The sequence below is a fragment of the Myodes glareolus genome, chromosome 20 (genome assembly GCF_982192425.1).
Source record: "Myodes glareolus chromosome 20, mMyoGla1.1, whole genome shotgun sequence".
NCBI lineage: Eukaryota > Metazoa > Chordata > Mammalia > Rodentia > Cricetidae > Myodes > Myodes glareolus.
In genome coordinates this window covers 17,101,116-17,106,613 of record NC_142045.1, presented here as the reverse complement: position 1 = coordinate 17,106,613, position 5,498 = coordinate 17,101,116, and the positions used below count along the sequence as shown (strand labels likewise).

Sequence of the window (5,498 nt, the reverse complement as noted above, 5' to 3'; positions counted from 1 at the left end):
AATAAGGAATAGAATTTTTTCTTCAACTGTTGGAATAGGCAATGACTTATTTTAAACATTTTAATTCAGTTAACTTTGTGTATTATATTAGACATTTAAGTTACTAGTAACTTAACCACAGTTATAGATGAAGCATTTACCCATGGAAATGATTAGTTTCAGAAAAAGACATTTTAATAAGTGAAATACAATTATTGGAGCATTTTGCAGTCGAGACAGAAAGCAGGGCAGAAATCAAGGACTTATGTGTTAATATGGTGCTGAGCTCAGAGGACCCCCTAGCACAATAGACAAACATTCCTAAATGCACTTAATTTGAGGACTTTAAAATTTAATCAGAGTTTGATTTGAAGATAAGAACCAATGCTAAGTCTCACTCAAAATCTTTAGGGTGGAGTTTTATTTAAAGTACTAGGATGCCTATTTCCTTTGGCACACACACACACACACACAACTGCAGTACAGAGATGAAAATAAACACAGTCATAAAACAGAACACAATACTCCATTTCACCTGTCTGAAAATTTTTCTTGTGTACTTGTCAGATGATCCTTTAAGGACACCAACCTTTTGGCGTGTTAACTAGTTGATCAAAACACTGCCGAAGATACTGTCACATACAGATGTAGTAGTGAGAACCTACAAAGTGTTTTTATCCGCCAGCTAGAAGCCTCACCAGGCACATTTGTGCCTGTTGCCAAGCATGAGAACTTGAGTTTGTCCACAGGGACCCAAATGGTAGAAGAAGAGTAACACTGTCCACACACATGCGCGCGCGCGCACGCGCGCACACACACACACACACACACACACACGGGGGGGGGGGTTGCAGACACCGCTGTCCCCTCTTGCCGCTTGCTGCAGCCATGGTCAACCCCACGGTGTTCTTCGACATCACAACCGATCCCTTGGGCCGCGTCTCCTTCAAGCTATTTGCAGACAAAGTTCCAAAGACAGCAGAAAACTTCGTGCTCTGAGCACTGGAGAGAAAGGATTTGGATATAAGGTTCTTCTTTTCACAGGATTATTTCAGGATTCATGTGCCAGGGTAGTGACTTCACATGCCATAATGGCACTGGTGGCAGATTCATCAGTGGAGAAAAAATTTGAGAATGAGAAGTTCATCATGAAGCATACAGGTCCTGGCATCTTGTCCATGGCAAGTGCTGGACCAAGTACAAACGATTTCCAGTTTTTTATCTGCACCAAGACTGAGTAGCCGGATGACAAACACGTGGTCCTTGGGAAGGTGAAACATGGCATGAATATTGTGGAAGCCATGAAGCGTTTTGGGCCCAGGAATGGCAAGACCAGCAAGATCACCATTTCCGACTGTGGACAACTCTAATTCTTTTGACTTCTTACCCACAAGATCATTCCTTCTGTAGCTCAGGAGAGCACCCCAGCCCCATCTGCTTGCGGTACCTTGTAATCTCTGCTCTTACTGAAGTTTTATGGGTTCCATATTTTGCTCATTCCCTTTCAAGTCTAGCTGGATTGCAGAGTTAAGTTTATGATTATGAATAAAAACTAAGTAAGAAGAGAGAGGGAGAGAGAGAGAGAGAGAGAGAGAGAGAGAGAGAGAGAGAAAGAAAGGGAGAGAGAGAGGAGAAGCAATAAAGCATTTAAAGTTACAGGCACTTTATAAATGTAATATATAACAATCTGATAACTGTTCAAAACATTATAGGGTTGCTTATTTGCTATTTTAAAAGAATTTACAATTTATATTTGGATAAACTGGTTTATTGTGATTGAAAACAAATTTTTAACATTTTTAGTTTTCAAAATTCTCAATATGGAGGAGGGGAAATGGTCATTGAGACCCACTTCTAACTGAGAAGCAGTTTGTGATCGATAACTTCTTGAAGAGGAAAAATCCACTTTCTTCCATGAAGTGACACTGGTTATTTCTAACCCTATCCATGGTAGGCGCCATCCATGCTCTGGATCAGTGGGGCAACACAAACTGGGCTGTATATTTTTTTTTGTTGTTGTTTTAAGGGGTAGAAGGAACGTGGGGTTTGCTTGGTAGGAAAATGTGAGAAAATCTGGCAGTTCGAGGAGGGGAAAGAATATGCCGCAGAAGTATTTATGAATTTCTCAAAGATATAAATAAACTTCTCTGTGTCTGTTAAAAAAACATTAAGCAGACAGTTTAAGTGTCTTTGAAACAGCCTCTCTTGCAAGAACATTTTGATACATAAACCTCTGTGAACTGGAAGCTGACAGACCAGTCTTCTTTAAAGCTCTCTGAGTTTCCTGGGAAACTTTATTCTGTTGCCAAATCCGCGGTGAACTGGAGAAAAATTTTGGAGTTTGACTTTGATAAGAAAAATTATTCTAAACTAAAATGCTGTATTCTCAGATAAAATGACAATCATCACATATTATAAATGATATTCTTATGTTCAGGGAAATAGTTATCTAAAAAAATATATGTGCACTATTTTTGGATTGATACAACAGAATACAATATTCTGAGTAATTTCAGCAAACTATATACATATCCATATATACTTTTATTTAAAGTGATATTTTATATAAAGTGACTATATATATATACATATATATATATATATAATTTCAAAGATCCTGAGGCTTAGCACCCAACATAGAGTTACTTGTGTGAATATTTCCTTATGAAGATTAATAACAAGAGAGAATCTGTTTTAAGTATCATCTCTAAACTTTGGCAAGCAGTGGAAGATTCTTTGACTGGCAGAGACATCGCTAGTCTGCCTGTGTGTATATCAGCATTTAAATTTCCCTTTTAAATAAATTATGAATTTATATTAATGTATATTCTTATAAAATCACTTTCAGTTGACTTAAAGATCTTACTTCTGGTTAAGATCTCATCGTTCTTTGACTCTATGATTTAGGGTTTCAAAATATGAATTCTGAGGGCATAGTTCAACTTGTAACCTTAGCTCACCAGCTAAAGAGGAATTAGCATTCTACAGATAAACAATGAGAAAGGAATTGAAAAGAAATAGTGTGGATGTATTTTATTAAGATAAATTAAAGATTAGCAAGCATAAAAGTCTAAAAGTGCCATCATTTTTATTTCTGCAAATGATTAATAATCCTTTTATTTGAAGCATGTTCTGTGCATGTATCTCACAGTTTGGGGCACTTATCTTTGTAAGAGGCAAATGCATAGGTATCTTCACACTGCCATACACATAGTACATAAAACAATTTATTTTAATCTTGAAAATCCAAGGCTTTAATTGACATTTAAAATCACACCAGTTTTAATGATGTTAGAGTTTGATATAGGAAATAAACCCCCCCACTTCCTACAACTCCCTTAAATGGTTTTATTTACTGTACATATTGTTAAGAAGAAAACCATTGGTAGGATATGAAATAGTGAAGGTCTTATTCTCAAAATTATCTATTATAGTTTTTCTTTTTTATAGTGGCATTTCACTTGTATTTTAATAAACAAAAGTTGACTGAATATCAGAGGGTAAAACTGTCCCACTGGTCAGTTTTACAGACCAGTCAATAGTAACATACACCTTTAATCTGAGTAGCCACGCTAGCTGCCATAGAAACCAGGCAGTGTAAACCTTTAATCCCAGTAGTGCATGCCTTTAATCCCAACCCTAGAGAAGATGATAAAATTGGAGGAGACAATTCTCAGGAACAGTCTCTCTCTGAGATTCCTGGAGACAGGATCACCGTATCGGACTGAGGTTGAAGTAAGAGCCAGTGGCTGGCTGCTTTGCTTTTCTGGTCTTCAGGTTGAAGCCCAATATCTGTCTCTGGGTTTTTATTAATTGCGCATCACTTTTTTCTTTAGCTTTATATTTGAATATCACATGCTTCTGGCTACTTTACCTGAAATTAGGGCTACTCCATCCATAACAACATTTTGTTGAAACTTACTCTCTGAAGAAACTCCCTAGCATTTGCTCTTCAACCTGAAGAATAAGCAAGGAATGCTATTATGATTCCCATGCGAAATTTTTATAATATTTCCATTCCTGCTGTTACGGAGCCTTCAGAGATGTATTTCACCTCTCAGGCAGTGATGAAACTCTTAATATTTCCTTCCGTAGCTAAAGCCGAGTGAGATGAGGTGCAGTAAGCCAGGCTGCCTGGGGAAATACATCATAAAATATGGAGGCCCAACTCATGTCCTAGTCTCTGGTATTTTGAAAGACTCTATTATTATAGTACAACAGAGTTGTACTTAACACAATATTGAAATTCACTGACACAAAGGCAATACTGCAGGAAACGGGCGACTAGGGAATAGGTTGTTTTTCACTTTGTATTCTGCCTTTCTCATTCTTAAGTATCGTGTGTGTGTGTTTTTTTTTTATTAATCTTCCCACAAATGTTTTGAATGACAGAACAATTAGAAAGAAACCAGATTGCAGTATCTATATCTGTCACTATAACTGCATTCTGGCAGACACAAATTCCCTGCTGATTTTGTTGCAATGTTTTATAGGAGAAACCAGCTAAATCTTAGCTTATTTTTCTTCAGTGTAGCAGTGCGTTGGAAGGAATGCTCTCTCCATCTTCTGAAAGTTGCTTTTCCTCCCTCCTACTCTATGACAGATTTTTGATGGATAAAGCCTGCTTAGTTTGGTATAGAAAGTTTTCGTTGAAGAAACAATCATATGAAATTGTTGACAATAGCAAGCCTCTGCTAAAAATGGGCTGAGTGAAAGGGTCACGGGACTCCTGATAAATTCAGAGAAATTGAATAACAGTTCTAAAGGACCATAAAGTATCAGTCCTCTCCCTGGTCCCTAGGATCAGTCTAACCTCCTCAAGACTTGGCTTTATTGGCTGTTGTCACATCATTCATGCCAAAATTTATTTTATCAGCTTCTGTAACCTTCTGTCAATCCTGCACACCCAAATCACGTGAAGTATGTTTCGCACAAATATAAATGACTCTCAATCCAAAAGACAAAAGAACAGTATTCTCATCAATATAAACCCAGAAATATGTGAACTTGGAAAACAACATAAGGAATTGTGGGTGTCAAACCTATGATTACACATCACTGTAGCCAATGAATATTTTTGGCCCTGCCCATTGGATAGCCACGGATGGAGAGATTTCCCCGGCTACCCTATTAGGGAAGTAGCAATTGTCTGCAGTTATGCCTAACTCATCGGCCACCAACCCCTTTATCTTTTAGTTGAAAATATTTCTTGTTTTAATTTCTCTCTGTTGCTTTGAATTGAATGGGTTCATATGTTACAGCCTTGATCAATATTTCCTATCCTGTTTTGCAAAATGGCAAATGGATTCTTCAAGCACTTTAGTGGGCTGCGGAGAGCTGGCCGATCAGCTGAGGCGAGAACATTAGCATTCGGTTAATTGGTACAGATGGTCTCAGCACTGATTTCACCATTTCATTCAGCTGAGATCTGGGGACTAGGGCTGGAACACAGATGTCAGTCCAGAACTTTGTTGATGTTTGCTGGTATTGCTTTCAAATATGTTACCCCCCCCACACTT

At 37.7% G+C, this 5,498-nt stretch overlaps 1 pseudogene; it reads left to right on the top strand.

The window, feature by feature from the left end:
- The first annotated feature begins 867 nt into the window (after positions 1 to 867).
- LOC148118778 (peptidyl-prolyl cis-trans isomerase A pseudogene) lies at positions 868 to 1,412 on the top strand (annotated as a pseudogene).
- The last annotated feature ends 4,086 nt before the right edge of the window (positions 1,413 to 5,498 follow it).